Below are 19,314 nucleotides of genomic sequence, written 5' to 3'. Positions count from 1 at the left end.
TGACTAAAGGGCAAATTATTACTGATAATTTATCTTGCCAATGCAGGAGACTTAAGAGATGGAGGTTCCATCCCTGCATCAGGAAGATTCCCTGCAGAGGGAAATGGCAACCCCTTCCAGTATTCTTGCCTGGAGAATTTCAAGGGGAGATTAGCCTTGTGGGTCACAGTCCATGGCATTGCAAAAGTTGGACACAACTGAGCATCTGAGTATACACACATCAATGAACTTCAGTTCAGTTCAGTTCAGTTCAGTCGCTCAGTCGTGTCCGACTCTTTGCAACCCCATGAATCACAACACGCCAGGCCTCCCTGTCCATCACCAACTCTCGGAATTCACCCAAACTCATGTCTACAGAGTCAGTGATGCCATCCAGCCATCTCATTCTCGGTCGTCCCCTTCTCCTCCTGCCCCCAACCCTTCCCAGCATCAGAGTCTTTTCCAGTGAGTCAACTCGTCGCATGAGGTGGCCAAAGTATTGCAGTTTCAGCTTTAGCATGAGTCCTTCCAATGAACACCCAGGATCGATCTCCCTTAGAATGGACTGGTTGGATCTCCTTGTGGTACAAGGGACTCTCAAGAGTCTTCTCCAACACCACAGTTCAAAAACATCAATTCTTAGGCGATCAGCTTTCTTCACAGTCCAACTCTCACATCCATACATGACCACGGGAAAAACCATAGCCTTGACTAGACGGACCTTTGTTGGCAAAGTAATGTCTCTGCTTCTTAATATATTATCAAGGTTGATCATAATTTTCCTTCCAAGGAGTAACCGTCTTTTAATTTCATGGCTGCAATCAGCATCTGCAGTGATTTTGGAGCACAAAAAAACAAAGTCTGACACTGTTTCCATTGTTTTTCCATCTATTTCCCATGAAGTGATGGGACCAGATGCCATGATCTTTGTTTTCTGAATGTTAAGCTTCAAGCCAACCTTTTCACTCTCCTCTTTTACTTTCTTAAAATTCATCAAATTTTGGAGTATGTGTAAGAAAGGATAAAGTGTAATGTGAATCAAACAGCAATATATATTTAAGACTACCTAGACGAGTTGACTCACTGCAAAAGACTCTGATGCTAGGAAAGGCTGCGGGCGGGAGGAGAAGAGGACGACAGAGAATGAGATGGATGGATGGCATCACCAACTCTGTGGACATGAGTTTGGTGAACTCGGGGAGTTGGTGATGGACAGGGAGGCCTGGCGTGCTGTGATTCATGGGGTTGCAAAGAGTCGGACATGACTGAGCGACTGAACTGAACTGAACTGAACTGAGAGTTAATATGAGCTAAATATACTCTGATAAAACTATATATACTTAACATAATCTAATTCTAATAACAAATCCAAGAGTATATCTATTATTATCTTCATTGCACAGATAAGAATATTAGGTTTAGAGAGAATAAAGTGTTAAAACGACTTCGATTTAAACTTGGTGGTCTAACTCTGTATTTTATGTGGGCTTCCCTGAAGGCTCAGAGGTTAAGGTGTCTGCCTATGATCTAACTCTATATGTTGCTGTTTAGTCACTAAGTTATGTCCACTAAAGAGTGATCTCATGGACTTTAGCCCACCAGGGTCCTCTGTCCTTGGGGTTTCCCAGGAAAGAATACTGGAGTGGGTTGCCATTTCCTTCTCTAGGGGATCTTCCTGACCTAGGTATTGAATTTACATTTCCTGCATTGGGAGGCAGATTCTTTACCAATGAGCCACCAGGAAAGCCCCTTGACTCTATATTACACTGACCTAAAGTGCTTGTTCCAAAGAGTACGCAAGACCAAAAATATGTATAAAGAAGGAAAATTCTGCATGTTTATTTGAAGACTGATAAGAAATACCTTTTTCTCCAAATCTTAGAAAATGATAGAATTTGGGTGAGAAACTAAATCTCTGAGCATTTAGAAGGAATGAGAAATCACATATTTTAGATGCTATGCCTGTAATTTTGTAGTGTCAAAGTCACCACCAGAATTTGAAGTAAAGAAAAATTTCACAAAAATCAAATTCTATTTGAAGGTATTCCAGAAAATCAACCTCTTTTAACTAATTGAAGTATCAAAGAAAAAAATCAATATTAATAGATAAATAGTAAGTATTTAATCATGAGTAATAGGCAGAAAATATTTCCCATCTTTATATTATAACCTTTATGTTATTGAAATGAGCATATTTACATAATCTTTGAATGCATTTTCAATACTAGGATAACCTCACAACCAAGCGTTGTTTGGAAGTACTGATTTATAAAATTTATATGCTTGATACATTTATATTTTTTTCTTTATGTTTTTGTACTAACTTGTTAAAATATTTTCTGAAACTTTTTTCCTATGCACCATTTTGTTTTATTTTTACTTTTACCTTATTTCTTATAAATATAAAATTGAAAAGTCAATACTTTGTGACCCTACTGACCTATGGATAAGTTTAAGGCATTTACAATGTGGCTGATAAAGCAAATTCATTGTTTATCCTTTGTACCTATATGGTCAAGTGAATTGAAAATACACATCATAAAGTGAAATCATCTTTGGGTAACTTTGAGCAAATCTCTACAGAATACTGAATCCTTTAGTGAAAGTAAAATGTTAATATAGCATTTTCAAATTTGGGGAAAATATGCAATTCTGTGGGCTTGGTGTAGTACTGCACTACTTGCATAAGTGTTTGTGGGTTATCTCAGATAAAATATGCTGTCAAAGGAGGATTATACTAAAATAATCACTATACAGAAGAACACACACAGCAATAAGAGCCCATTTGTATATAGCAATAAGAAATAGAAGGAATGACATCATTGGATAGGGAAATGAAGCAATAATGTATTCTCTCAGATTTCCCATTTGCATAAATTATATTACAGAATACTTCCTGTGTGCTGATGGATATTCATTCAACTGTAAGCAAATTAACAGTTATTACCAATGCAAAATTATGCCATTTGTACTTATATTAATGCAGGAGAAAAATGACTGAGATATAGAATACCAGACATTGCTTGGAAAGCAGTTTATTATTTTATCCATGAAAGGACTTGAAATAATAGGACACTAAGATAAGAAAGAGTTTAAGATTGATTTTGCGAGTTTAAGATTGATTTTGCGAGAAATTAGGAAATTGAATGAAATCTATAGAAACACAATGAGGGTTAGTAAATGAAAGAAGTAAGTGAATTATAGGGAGGTATTTGGATAGAGACCAGTGTTTTAAAATCTTTGTCAGTTTAGTTTTCTAACTGTAATAAAACTTTTATGATGGTAAATAAGTTACAAAGGAAGACTTGGCTGAGCCAGTTGTTTCAGTCCCATGTGTGTTCAAACATAGATGTGGTGATTTTCTATGAATAACAAAATTCTATAAAACACATTATAAAACCTATAATACGTGTGAGATATGTGCAGGAGTTGCAGGTGTTAGAAACTTACATTAACGACGCTTGTAGTAAAAACGAGAGTGAGACAATTCACACTGATTATTTTTTCTAGACACAATTCATTTGTAAATATATATTTTTTTCACCCTTAGTATACTCAAGTGCATTTGAGTCTGTAGTAAGTTTCAAGCTTTTACCCATGCTAGAGTGCATGGATATTTAAAACTTAATTCCAAAGAACACTGAATTGAATGAATGCCACAATTACAGTGGTTAAAGGTAAGAGAAATGTTGCAAATTGTTATATGTGAATACTAATTAAAGAAGATAAACTTTTTGTTGTTGTTGTTGTTGCTCTTCCATTGCTAAATCATGTCCAACTCTTTGTGACCCCATGGGCTGCAGCACACCAGGCTTCCTTATACTTCACTATCTCCCAGAGTTTGCTCAAACTCATGTCCATTGAGTTGGTGATGCCATCCAACCATCTCATCCCCTGTCACCGTCCTTTCCTCCTGCCCTCAGTCTTTATCAGGATCAGGGTCTTTTCCAATGAGACAGCTTTTTGCATCAGGTGGTCAAATTACTGGAATTTTGCTATGTATCAATAAATACTGTTAATATTTAATAATATCTTCATTGATAAATGATCTCTGATAATGCCTTAATAATTTAAAAGTAAATTTATTTTCAGCCTTTGAGAGTAAACAACTCCTAATTTGAGTCTGATGGAAAATACAATATTACATAAAAAAAATTCTAAATTATTTTCAGGAGGCTATCATAAGTAGGGAAGTAGTTGAATCCACAGATAAGAGAAAATAAAAAGTGTTTCAATCAAATGTTAAGAAAAAGAAGGCAGCTGTTTTCAAGTTCTTTAGGGAAGATAATGCCAGAGGGACTAAATCGTCTTCAAATTATATAGCATACATTATATAAAATTTATTTTAAATATGAAAATTTATTTTAAATATAGCTAAAACAGTCAAATAAAGGGAGAATTAAAAAAAAGATATGTTTGTCAATACGCCATCGGGATAGCAGATATCACTGTAAGCATTGCAGAAAGATTTTAAAGCACAAAATCAGATATAAAAGTGTTGGAAAGGATGTAAGTGTAAAACAGGTAAAAAGCCAAGGACAAAAAATTGTAGGGAACACTACCTTCCCTCACAGAAGGGACAGTGATAGGCATGCTGGCCCCAGGAAGGATTCCTGTCCTTGAGGCTTCTGGAGCATCTGTGCATGCTGTGACTGTTGCAATTCCCATTGTTATTCCAACAATGGGAGCCAATAGTCTCCAATTCCACTATACTGAACAGGCTTTTTAGTTTCAATTGACTAAAACTTTTATTGCTATTGTTACTGTAGAAGCCAGTCAATGGGTGCTCTGCTCAGAAATTTATATGCTCACTGTTGCTGCTGTCACTGTCTGATGAGCCCATGGCAGCTCTGTTGCTGGCTGAGGCTACTGGGAGGTCCTTCATGCTTGTAATGGCACCACACTGCCTAAGCAAGAAGTTGCTGTTGCTGCCATGGGTCATATCAACAGAACTGGACAGGGGAAAAAAAAAAAAAAAAAAAAATATATATATATATATATATATATATATATACATATATAAAATTCTTTCTCTCTCTCATCTCCAAATCTTTCATTAGTGACTCCCATTAACTGGCAAGACAATATGAGAAAAGTAGTTTGCAGATTTCTAGACTCAGGTGATATCTAGGGGAATGTGTAAAGGCAGATATAAAGATAAGAGTCAAGGACAAATAACAAACAAATGATGGACTGTGTCTCAATTACATTAGTGAACATTGAAAATAAATGAGAACTTTCTGATAGTGTCTGAGTTGACTGAAATGCTGTCATTTTTAATAGGTTAGAAACCATAGCTGACAGAAGTAGAAATTATCTTCTAAAGAGGAAGGAATCTAATACAGCAGTGACGATTCATAGGAATAAAGTCTGAGAGACTCCAGATATTTATTACACATTCCAGAGGACATCAATCTAAAAAAAAAAAAAAGATGCAAAAACAAACAAACAAACAAACAGAAATCAAACCTAGAGGATGAAGAACAAGCTCCATGGAGTTAAGTCACAAAAAGATAATGGTGTCCACCCTAAAGTGTAGGTAAGGCAGATGACTAGATCAAAGGCTTGTCAGTTGTGGTCTAGATTATTCAAATCTTTCAAAACCAGTGAAAAGTTTTCAACTTAAAATTTTAGAATTATTTATGCCAATTAGCTTTAATAATCTGCAAAATGTGGTTCTCACCTTACCTGCCTCATTAATTTCTAGCACTCTCTTTACATCTTGTTAAAGTATTTCATAGATTATATAACCTACTTATAACCACATACTAAAATAATCACTGTGGAACTGTAAGAAGCGTAAAGGAGAAATGATAGAAAAGTAAATCGTAATAAAACGTGTTTTATATGTAATGCCTCAGGCATGACAGCAGAAGACATACTAAAGATACATTAAAATCCCTTGTGTTATATATTTCTTGTTTGCTGCTCCACATCCACAGTCCACCTTCCCACATCCAGCTATATGCCGCTGAGGAATGGCTCATTTATGATATATGAATAAGATTCTTTACCATATGTCTTTTGTTGGAATTTGTCAGTACAAGGCATCAGCAGGGGTCAGAGAGTGTGAGGAAGGGAGATAGGACATTAATTTTGTTTCCATCTCTGGTAGCTTGTAGCAGATTTGTTGCACCTAGATACAGAAGATCACAGTCTTCTTCAAAGAACTGCTGTGTCCAAGTTTCAGTAACTCCTCTCCCTTGTTTCTTCAGGTCTAGACTGGGCATGGAACCTTAAACTTATGGCTTTTGGCTTTACTCTGCTATTAAACAGAGATAATAACTCAAGACACTGTGGTCTGTCAAAGTGGAAAATAATATTCTCACAAGTGATGAGCTGAATCATATTTGCTTGCAAAAAAATCATCTCCCTATTAGTTCATGATTAAGCATTCCAATATATACAGTTAATATCTTGAAATCTTAGAAGTTGACAAATACACAGAGATTTAACATATAAAATGGTCTTCAAGAAAATCTACATTGTTACTTAACAGAATAGAAGATGTATTAGAAAAATGAATCAGAAATAATGTGATGGAGTGGTGATAGCATAGATATCTGGGAATAGTATCTGCTTTGGAACATAAAGAACAAGAAAACTCCCAAACTGTAAGTATAGTCAAGATATCAAATGGCAAACTAGGTATTTAAGAATTTAGAAGTTAAACAACTAGTTGGACTTTGGCAATAATATTCCCTAAATAAACATGCTATCATTTGATATTTATAAAATAAGACACAGGATGGTTAAATATGAACATTTAAACAGAGCGCTTTATTTGTAGCATTAGAAAAATCATGTTATAGTTTATCAAATGTCAGAAGACTAAATAGTACCCATTAAACAATTTGAAGCAATTGCATATAAGTTTTTTTGTATTTGGTATGTGCATTAAAAGAAAATTATAATGTAAAAACTGTAAGCCTAATATCAGTGTTGTCCAGTTGCTAAATCATGTCCGACTCTTCACAACCCCATGGACTGCCACATTCCAGGCTTCCCTAACTTCTTCACTAACTCCTGGAGTTTTCTCAAACTCATGTCCACTTATTTAGTGATGCCGTCAAGCCATCTCATTCTCTGCCACCCCCTTTTCTGCCTGTCCTCAATCCTTCCCACCATCAGGGTCTTTTCTAGTGAGTTGGCTCTTTGCATCAGGAGGCCAAAGTATTGGAGCTTCAGCTTTAGTCCTTCCAATGAATATTCAGGATTGATTTCCTTTAAGATTGACTGGCTTGATCTCCTTGCTGTCCAAGTTACTCTCAAGAGTCTTCTCCAGCACTACACTTTGAAAGCATCAGTTTTTCGGTGCTCAGCATTCTTTATGGCCCATTTCTCCTATCTGTCCATGACTACTGGAAAAGCCATAACTTTGTTTATATGGACCTTTGTAGGCCAAGTTATGTCTCTGCTTTTTAATATACTGTCCAGGTTTGTCATAGTTTTTCTTTCAAGGAGTATGTGTCTTTTAATTTCATGGCCACAGCCACTGTCTGCAATCATTTTGGAAGGCCACTGGCAGCAGGAGCCCTGAAGGCACATGATAGCATAAGTCCTTTTAGAGGTCACATTTAGCCCTACCTTGGTGATGGACAGGGAGGCCTGGAGTGCTGTGATTCATGGGGTCGCAAAGAGTAGGACACAACTGAGCGACTGAACTGAACTGAACTAGAGTCTGCAGACTCCAGGACCTGGCTGCCAAAGTACTGGAAGGGAACACAGCCCCAACCATCAGCAGGAAATCGGATTAAATATTTACTGAGCATGACCTTGTCTACCAAAGCAAGACTCAATTTTTCCCACAACCAATCCCTCCAAACAGAAAGCTTGCAAAAACCTCTTATCCTCATCCATCAGAGGGCAGACAGAAGCAAGAACTACAATCCCATGGCCTCTGGGGAAAAACAACAACAACAACAACAAAAAAGAAAACGCAATCACAGAAACCTAATTAAAATGATCATAAGGATCACAGCCTTGTTTAACTCAATGAAGCTATGAGCCATGCCATGCAGGGATGCCCAAGATGGACAGGTCATAGTGGAGCATTCTGTCAAACTGTGATCCACTGGAGTAAGGATTGGGAAACCACTTCAGTGTTCTTGCCTTGAGAACCCCATGAACAGTATGAAAAAAAGCCTACTATTATAACCAGAAGTAATAGTGACATTTTCTGCACATGCCAGCTTTCTCATTTTTTTGTATTGTTATGTTATTTCCAAGCTTCTCCCTTTCTATTGTTATTTGTAAGTTTAATGGAGGCTGCCCTGGTGATATGAGAATTTGTTCCCTTTTAAATCTAAGAAGTCTAATTATAAACTATTAGTTCACTAAGCTTTCTATAGTTCTTAACAGAAATATAAATATAGAAGGGAAAAATGATTAACAGTTATTTCATATCACCTCAAAGGGAAATTTGAGAGGTTTAATTGGATAATGTCTGCAAAGAGTTTCAATTCCTAGGAGAAAATAATATGCAATCATAAGAAGAAAAAGGCACTGCAGTAAAATTATACTACGTAAGTAGCAATAAAGGTAAGTTTATTTGGATTCTGAAAACAGTAGGATATGATAAAAATTGCTCTAAATCTATCTTTCAAATGTTATTTGAAAGATCTCTAGTCTCTATTTCAAATGTTATCAGCAAATACTCATAGAACTGTGAGCTATTATGGAAAGTGTAATAGATTGATGAACTATATGAGGGCTCTAGTTCAAATCCTTGCTGCTTTGTTATCAATTGCAGGGCTGTAAGACTGTTATAGAAATGCTGAGATTCAGTTTCTTTAGCTACAAGATAATGATAAAAATTCCTCTTTCTTTCACAGGCTTTCTGTTAAGATTATATTTTTAAAAGTTAAATGAAAGTACATGAATCTCTTTAATATCTTCTATAAACATTTGCTTATATATATATATATATGTGAGTACTATTCAGTCATAAAAAATAATGAAAACTTACCATTTGTGACAATGTGTGTGAACCTTGAGAATATTATTCTAAGGGAAATAAATCTGACAAAGACAAATGTGACTTCACTCAAATGTGAAATTTGGACAGACAAACAAAACAAACAAAAAACAAAGCAGAAACAAACTCAGATACAGAGAAAAGACTGCTAGTTATTGAAGGGAAACTGAAAAAGGTCAAGTAAGTCAAATTTACAGAGGTGGCTGACAACTTAATCTTTAAGAATAACCATTCTATAATGGGAACAGAGGTCGAATTACAATGTTGTGCAGACAGTATCATCAATTCATAAACATGAATTTGAGCAAACTCTGGGAGATAGTGGAGGACAGAGGAGCCTGGTGTGTTGTAATCCATGGGGTTGCAAAGAGTCAAACATGACTTAGCAACTGGACGACATTAACAGCACTTATATAATGGCCTACACTATTGTACCTCAATTAAAAATTATTAGTATACAAGCACAATGGAATATGATAAGAGAAATAAGAGAAGGTGTTCTAGAATTTGCATGACCAACAAGCATGTCGTTGAACTACTCACTTATCTATCTGCTCAAGATATTTTTGACCTCTTTTGATTGTGTACAATGCTTGAAAGAGCATTTTTAAACCTAAGAGTTTGAGCAGCTGGGCACATATTGAAGGACAAGAGTTTGAATCAGTAATTCTCAGAGATGGTGGAATATTAAGTCATTTGGTGTCCTGCAACTAGGTAATTCCTGTGAGGTGAGCTATAATATAAGAATTTTTTGGTTAATCAAGTGTGCAATCAGGGTTGAGGATCAATGGTCTAAGGGAGCTGCCCTCTTTTCCTCAGGTCCCTAGGAAGACTTGTGGTGTAGGGACATGGTGAGATGTTATGAATAAGGTTGATGCCGTTTGTCTGCATTTGCTTGTCTTTGTTTCCATTGATGAAATTTTTATTCCTCAGTTCTATCAAGAGTTTGTTAATTTAAAAGAGAAACAAAAACTCAAAAATAGTTTGCTTTAAATGAGATAGCTCAAATTATGAAATTCAAGTATACTTATTTTTTTTAAAAAAATCTTCCATTTTTCTTTCTTTTTTTTTTAAGGGAATTAGGTCCTTGTTGGGAATTTGCAATCACATTTTCCAGGTGTATTTCTATTCTCTAAGTTCTTCATTACTTCACAGAGAATGAAGATGATCTTTTTCCTTTCTTAATAAACTTTAAACAAATTTAGAAAAATTTCCTCTTCTTGGAATTAGTTCATGTAGTTCCTGCTACCAATAGTGACATTTTGTAAGAACAACAAAACCCAAACATGGCTATAATTAAGTTGATATTTTCCCAGTTTTCTCGTGGGAAAATCAGCACCCATTCATCAATACAATGGTGAAATTATATCTTAATATATTTCAATATTTCTTTGCAGGTTATTTTGGATAGAACTTTTCTACATAAAGAAAAGCCAAAACAGCAATATTAAATCTGATGTCTTGACAATGAAAAACCAATGTAAGGTATAGAATATAACATCACTTTTATTTTTTATTTTATTATTGGAGGCTAATTACTTAACAAAATTATATTGGTTGGTTTGGCCATACATTGACATTAATCTGCCCTGGGTGTACATGTGTTCCCCATCTTAATCCCCCCTCCCACCCCTCAGGTTCATCCCAGTGCACCAGTCCCAAGCATCCTGTGTCATGCATCGAACCTGGACTAGTGATTCATTTCACATATGATAATATACATGTTTCAATGCCATTCTTCAAAATCATCCCACCCTCACCCTCTCCCATAGAGTGCCAAAGATTGTTCCATCCACCTGTGTCTCTTTTGCTGTCTCGTATACAGGGTTAAGGTAACCCTCTTTCTAAATTCCATATATATGCACTGTATTGATAACATCACTTTTAAATAGCTTTTTCATTTTACTTTCCAGTCAAATTCTGACATATTTCTTTAGTACTGTGACATATTATAAATGAGATTATTATTTGGCTCAGTATAGTCCATATTGTTCATAAGTTTTATTGCATGAATATATCTGCACTCCATTCTCTTTTAGTTTCTAAGTAGTATTAAATTTTATGGATATGATACAATTTGGCTATCAATTTTTCTGTCAGTGTATATTTGTGTTGTTTCATTTTTAACTGTTAATATGGCTGAAATCAGCATTCTTATATAAGGTTGGTGGAATTATATTTTAATTTTTCATGATAGAAAACAAGAAATGTTATTATTTAGCTTTATGAAACATTTTTCCTAAATTTTCTTCTAATGATATTACTATTTTACTTTCAAACAAAAATAAATGACAGTTCCAGTGCTATATTTGTGAGAGTATGGTGGAGATGGTATTTTCTGATTTTTTGTTTTAATTAACATTTTCCTGATGACTAATAATATTGAGAAACTTTTGCTATGACTACTACACCTTCATATATATTTTTAATGAAGTATTTGTAACAAGTATCCTGCTCATTTTAATTATTAGTGTTTTATTTTGGAATTGTAAAATTTTTAAAGATAAACTTTGGATATTAGTCTTTTGTCAAATATACACTACATGTCTATTTTCTTTCAAAGTGTGGTTTGTATATCAATTTTCTTTAAAATGTATTGATAACTACAAGTTTTGCTCCATTTTAAAATTTTTATGAAGCCTAGTTAATTGATATTTTTTCTTATGTTTATGACTGTGAATTAAGGATTTTTGTTGTATTATAAAATATTTTCTATACCCTTATGTTTAAGTCTCTGATTTGTCTTAAAGTATTCTTTTTGTATGGTTTCAGGAAGGTGAAGAAGTTAACTTTTTTTCTCATATAAATATCTAGTTTTTTTGAAAACATTTGCTTAAAATATTTTCATTTGTTCACTGAATTATTTAGGCCCCAATAAAAACAACATTCAGAAAACAAAGATCATGGCTTCTAGTCCCATCACTTCATGGGAAATAGATGGAAAAACAGTGGAGACAGTGTCAGACTTTATTTTTTTGGGCTCCAAAATCACTGCAGATGCTGATTGCAGCCATGAAATTAAAAGACGCTTGCTCCTTGGAAGGAAAGTTATGACCAACCTTGATAGTATATTAAAAAGCAGAGACATTACTTTGCCAACCAAGGTCCGTCTAGTCAAGGCTATGGTTTTTCCCGTGGTCATGTATGGATGTGAGAGTTGGACTGTGAAGAAAGCTGATCGCCCAAGAATTGATGCTTTTGAACTGTGGTGCTGGAGAAGACTCTTGAGAGTCCCTTGGACTGCAGGGAGATCCAACCAGTCCATCCCAGAGGAGATCAATCCTGGGTGTTCATTTGAAGGATTGATGCTAAAACTGAAACTCCAATACTTTGGCCACCTCATGCGACGAGTTGACTCACTGGAAAAGACTCTGATGCCGAGAGGGATTGGGGGCAGGAGGAGAAGGGGACAACAGAGAATGAGATGGCTGGCTGGCATCACTGACTCGATGGACATGAGTTTGGGTGAACTCCGGGAGTTGGTGATGGACAGGGAGGCCTGGTGTGCTGTGATTCATGGGGTCGCAAAAGATTCGGACATGACTGAGTGACTGAACTGAACTGAACTGAACTGAAAAGTCAATCTGTCATATGACCATGGGTCTATTTGTGAACTGTATTCTGTTCCATTGTTTTATTCAATTATTCTTGTACTAATACTGTACTATTTGAGTTATGATACATTTGTAGCTCATATTGAAGTTTTTCATATTGAAGTTAGGTAGGTACCACATCCAACATTGTTGTACATTTTCAAGGCACTTCTAACTAATTAGCATAACATATATTAGAATCAGCTTGATAATTTCTATTTTTAAAAAAGGCTGCCTTATAAAAAATGGTTAAAATATCTATTTTTTAAAATGGTTAAAATAATGATGCAATTATTTCTGAATTTGATGGGAATTTTTACTTTAAGAATATTTAGACTTCCATCAATAGCTCTCATTTACAAGTTCCGTCTAGTCAAGGCTATGGTTTTTCCAGTGGTCATGTATAAATGTGGCATTTGGACTGTGAAGAAAGCTGATTGCTGAAGAATTGATGCTTTTGAACTGTGGTGCTGGAGAAGACTCTTGAGAGTCCCTTGGACTGCAAGGAGATCCAACCAGTCCATTCTAAAGGAGATCAGTCCTGGGTGGTCATTGGAAGGACTGATATTAAAGCTGAAACTCCAATACTTTGGCCACCTCATGTGAAGAGTTGACTCACTGAAAAACACTCTAATGCTGGGAGGGATTGGGGGCGGGAGGAAAAGGGTACGACAGAGAATGAGATGGCTGGATGGCATCACCCACTCTATGGACATGAGTTTGAGTGAACTGCGGGAGTTGGTGATGGACAGGGAGGCCTGGTGTGCTGTGATTCATGGGGTTGCAAAGAGTCGGACATGACTGAGCAACTGAACTAAACTGAACTGAACTGAATCATTCAAGATTATTCTGCAGTTTTCCTCTGGATGACTATTTTAATATGTTTTCCAATTAAAAACTAGTTTAAACTGATTTTAGTTTAGTTCAATTCAGTTGCTCAGTCGTGTCTGATTCTTTGTGATGCCATGGACTGCAGCACGCCAGGATTCCCTGTCCCTCACCAACAGTTGGAGCTTGCTCAAACTCATGTCTACTGAGTGGGTGACGGCATACAACCATCTTATCTTCTGTCAACTGCTTCTTCTCCTGCCTTCAATCATTCCCAGCATCAGGGTCCTTTCCAATGAGTCAGTTCTTTGCGCCAGGTGGCCAAAATATTAGAGTTTCAGCTTCAGGATTAGTCCTTCCAATGAATATTTAGGACTGATTTCCTTTAGGACTGACTGGTTTGATCTTTTTGAGGTCCAAGGGACTCTCAGATTCAAGTCAAGGTATGGCAAAAACCACCACAATATTGTAAAGTAATTAGCCTCCAATTAAAAAGAAAAAAAATCTTCTCCAACACCACAGTTCAAAAGCATTAATTATCCGGCGCTCAGCTTTCTTTATAGTCCAACTCTGACATCCATACATGACTACGAGAAAAACCATAGCTTTGACTAGACAGACATTTGTTAGCAAAATAATCTCTCTGCTTTTTAATATGCTGACTAGGTTGGTCATAGCTTTTCTTCAAAGGAGTAAGCGTCTTTTAATTTCATGGCTGCAGTCACCATTGGCAGTGATTTTGGAGCCCAAGAAAATAAAGTCTGTCACTGATTCCATTGTTTCCCCCATCTAGTTGCCATGAAGTGATGGGACTGGATGCCATTCTTTTCATTTTCTGAATGTTGAATTTTAAAACAGCTTTTCACTTTCCACTTTCACTTTCATCAATAGGCTTTCAGTTCTTCACTTTTTGCCATAAGGGTGATGTCATCTGTGTATCTGAGGTTATCAATATTTCTCCCAGCAAACTTGATTCCAGCTTGTGCTTCATCCAGCCCAGCATTTCACATGATGTAATCTGCATATAAGTTAAATAAGCAGGGTGACAATATACAGCCTTAATATACCCCTTTCCCAACTTGGAATAAGTCTGTTTTTCCATATCTGGTTCTAACTTTTGCTTCTTGACCTGCATTCAGTTTTCTCAGGAGGCAGGTAAATGGTCTGGTATTCCCATCTCTAAGAATTTTCCAGTTTAATGTGATCTACACAAAGACTTTGGTGTAATTAATAAAGCAGAAATAGATTTTTTACTGAAATTCTCATGCTTTTACTATGATCCAACAGATGTTGACAATTTGATCTCTGGTTCCTCTGCCTTTTCGAAATCTAATTGAACATCTGGAAGTTCAAGGTTCATGTACTGTTGAAGCCTGGTTTGTAGAATTTTGAGCATTAGTTTGCTAGCAAGTGAGATGAGTGCATTTGTGTGGTAGTTTGAACATTCTTTGACATTGCCTTTATTTCTGTGTTTTGTACTTCATATATGGAAATAATTGATCTAAATCAGTTCAGTTCAGTAGCTCAGTCATGTCCAACTCTTTGTGGCTCCACAAACTGCAGCACACCAGTTCTCTGTCCATCACCAACTCCCAGGATTTACCCAAACTCATGTCCATCGAGTCAGTGATGCCATCCAACAATCTCATCCTCTGTCGTCCACTTCTCCTCCTCCCCTCAATCTTTCCCAGTATCAGGGTCTTTTCCAATGAGTTAGCTCTTCACATGAGGTGGCTAAAATTTTGGAGTTTCAGCTTTAGCATCAGTCAGTCAGTCAGTTCAGTCGCTCAGTCGTGTCTGACTCTCCGCGACTCCATGAATCACAGCACGCCAGGCCTCCCTGTACATCACCAACTCCCGGAGTTCACTCAAACTCATGTCCACAGAGTCAGTGATGCCATCCAGCCATCTCATTCTCTGTCGTCCCCTTCTCCTCCCTCCCCCAACCTTTCCCAGCATCAGAATCTTTTCCAGTGAGTCAACTCATCACATGAGGTGGCCAAAGTATTGGAGTTTAAGTTTTAGCATCAGTCCTTCCAATGAACACCCAGGAATGATCTCCTCTAGAATGGAATGGTTGAATCTCCTTGCAGTCCAAGGGACTCTCAAGAGTCTTCTTCAGCACCGCAGTTCAAAAGTATCAATTCTTTGGCGATCAGCTTTCTTCACAGCCCAACTCTCACATCCATAACACCCAGTACTGATCTCCTTTAGCATGGACTGGTTGGATCTATTTGCAGCCCAAGGAACTCTCAAAAGTCTTCTCCAAAACCACAGTTCAAAGGCATCAATTCTTCTGGGCTCAGCTTTCTTTATAGTCCAAATCTCACATCCATACATGACCAGTGGAAAAATCAAAGCCTTGACTAGATGGACCTTTGTTGACAAAGTAATGTCTCTCCTTTTTAATATACTGTCTAGGTTGGTCATAACTTTCCTTCCAAAGAGCAAGTGTCTTTTAATTTCATGACTGCAATCACCATCTGCAGTGATTTTGGAGCCCAGAAAAATAAAGTCAGTCACTGTTTCCCAATCTATTTGCCATGAAGTGATGGGACCGGATGCTATGATCTTACTTTTCTGAATGTTGAGCTTTAAGCCAACTTTTTTCACTCTCCTCATTCACTTTCATCAAGAGGCTCTATAGTTTTTCTTCACTTTCTGCCATAAAGGTGGTGTCATCTGCATCTCTGAGGTTACTGATATTTCTCCTGGCAATATTGATTCCAGCCTGTGCTTCTTCCAGCCTAGCGTTTCTCATGATGTACTCTGCATATAAGTTAAACTAGCAGGGTAAAAATACACAGCCTTGACGTACTCCTTACCTGACCTTATATCAGGAGATGTTGCTAAAGTAACTTATTAGTTGTCTATTTTCAAAATGATTTTGGAAAATTGCTCAGGGCTGGTGCACTGGGATGAACCAGAGGCATGGAATGGGGAGGGAGGAGGGAGGGGGATTCAAGATGGGCAACACATGGACACCTGGGGCAGATTCATGTCAATGTATGGCAAAACCAATACAATAATGTAAAGTAATTAGACTCCAATTAAAATAAATTAAAAAAAAGAAAGTAAAAATAAAATAAAACCTACTCTCTCAGGAAAAAAAAAAAATTCTCTATATGCAGAGAGTTTTACATTTTCTTTCAAATTGTGCCTTTGAAAAAATTCATTATAGTAAGATTCCTAGGACAATAATAAATAGAAATGGTGAGGGTAGAAAGTCTTCTTTCTGATTTCATGAGGAATATGTAGAGTATCTTTCCATTAAATTTTGTGTTAGCTCTAATTTTGTTGTTTTTTATCTATAGGTTTTATATCTTGGAAGTCCTTCTTATTGTTGATTTCCTGTGAGTTTTGTTCAAAATGGGATATAAAGATGTTGAATATCTTTTCTGCTTTAAGTGATATAATGGAACTTTTAAATGCAAATTTGAGTGTAAAATTTAATATAATGATTATGTTCATTAAATTTCAAATTTTAAACCAAATTATTTTATTAGGATAAAGCCAATTCAATCATTTTATATTTTTATTTGTTGCTAGGTTTGGACTTCCCTGGTAGCTCAGTCAGTAAAGCATTTACTTGCAATGCAGGAGACGGATTTGGATCCCTGGTAGGGAAAATCCCCTGCAGAAAGAAATGGCAACCCACTTCATTATTCTTGCCTGAAAAATCTCATGGGCAGAGGAGCCTGGCAGGTTATGGTCTATGGGGTTGCAAGAGTTAGACACTACTTAGTGACTAAACAACCACCATGAGATTTAATTGTTTCTATTTGATTCTATATTTTTGCAAAAAGCTTTATGATTTTCATTCTTATAATATCTGTCAGATTTTGGTTTCATATTTATGTCATTCTCGTACAAAATTTTGGGAAAAATATATTACCTTCTCATCTATTCTTTGAAATATTATTGTTCGGTATATTGCTTTCTTAAAATATTTGAGAGACATAATATTTTAGTGTAGAGTGGTATTTTTGCTTTTTATTTTTATTTAGCTTATTTTGTTATCCATGTTCTAGTATTTCAGTCAAATATCATTTTGTATTCATACATTCACCATAAAGTACAAAGTACAGTAGATTCATTTATTAAATGCCTGCTATGTGCCAGACCTTGTACTAAGTACTCTGCAAATACAAACTAATTTGAACCCTGAATTAGTCTGAAAGTCTTGTATCTTCATTTTATTGATGCAGAGATTCAGAAGCAGATTTATTATGCAACATAACTACAGTTGGAATTTCTAAGTGGCTCAGTGGTAAGGAATACCCCCCCACAAATCTGCCTCCTGTAGAAGCTGCAGGAGACAAGAGTTCAGTCCCTGGATCAGGAAGATCCTCTGGAGGAGGAAAATAGTATCCAAACCAGTATTCCTGCCTGAAAAATCCTATGGACAGAGGAGCTTCATGGGGCGATAATTTGTAGGGTCTCAGAGAGTCAGTTGTGACAGAGCATGAATGTAGCCACAGTAACACATTCATTAAATAAGAAATCCAAACCTCAGTTAAGGTTGATTTGACTACATGGCCCAGACTTTTCATCACACTGTTATTTATTTATTTACTTTTTTATTTTCTATTGGGGTATATGCAAATAACAATGTTGTGATAGTTTCAGGTGAAGAGTGGAAATAGTCAAACTGATTTTTATGATAACCTAAATGAATAAATAACACAATAGGTTGCATGTACCCTTTTGTACTTTGTATTTTAACTTAACCCCAGGAATTCAAAAGGAGAGAGAGAGATTTAATGACTATTTTCAAAGTACTATATTTACCTGGAAGTACTATATTTAATTTATTAAATATTAAGGCTTATTTCATTCTGTCCTCAAATAAAAAAACCAGTCCTTTTAAATATCTTTCTGCTAGGTAGTGATAAGATTGATGAGAAAGCTAACCTGTAATTATCTCCTTACTCATTCATCTGAAGACAATTTTCAGAAAAGCAACATTTCTACCCTGGTATCTGACATAATCAGTTATATAGATTTATTATTAAATCTTCATTTCCTTGTTTTATGTTCAAAACATGTCCTTGGCATATAATATGAAAAGTTGTGGGCCCAGACAAAACTACTTCATTTCTTCTTTTAGCTTATATGATATGTATCTTCCTACTACATAAGTTATTCTTTGTATCTCAGTTCAGTTCAGTTCAGTCGCTCAGTCATGTCTGACTCTTTACGACCCCATGAATCACAGCAGTCCAGGCCTCCCTGTCTATCACCAACTTCCAGAGATCAATCAAACCCACCTCCATCGAGTAGGTGATGCCATCCAGCCATCTCATTCTCGGTTGTCCCCTTCCCTTCCTACCCCCAAACCCTCCCAGCACCAGAGTCTTTTCCAGTGAGTCAACTATCCACATGAGGTGGCCAAAGTATTGGAGTTTCAGCTTTAGCATCAGACCTTCCAATGAACACCCAGGAATGATCGCCTTTAGAATGAACTGCTTGAATTTTCTTGCAGTTCAAGAGACTCTCAAGAGTCTTCTTCAACACCACATTCCAAAAGAATCAATTCTTCGACGATCAGCTTTCTTCACAGTCCAACTCTCACATCCATACATGACCACTGGAAAATCAATAGCCTTGACTAGATGGACCTTGGTTGGCAAAGTAATGTCTCTGCTTTTTAATATGCTATCTAGGTTGGTCATAACTTTCCTTCCAAGGAGTAAGTGTCTTTTAATTTCATGACTGCTTCCACTGTTTCCCCATCTATTTCCCATGAAGTGATGGAACCAGATGCCATGATCTTTGTTTTCTGAATGTTTTCTTCAAGCCAACCTTTTCACTCTCCTCTTTCACTTTCATCAAGAGGCTTTTTAGTTCCTCTTCACTTTCTGCCATAATGGTGGTGTCATCTGCATATCTGAGGTTATTGATATTTCTCCCAGCAATCTTGATTCCAGCTTGTGC

Source organism: Moschus berezovskii, chromosome 14 (genome assembly GCF_049115385.1).
Source record: "Moschus berezovskii isolate FMDL1 chromosome 14, NW_MosBer_1.0, whole genome shotgun sequence".
Taxonomy (NCBI): domain Eukaryota; kingdom Metazoa; phylum Chordata; class Mammalia; order Artiodactyla; family Moschidae; genus Moschus; species Moschus berezovskii.
Note: the sequence above shows the minus strand (reverse complement) of the source record.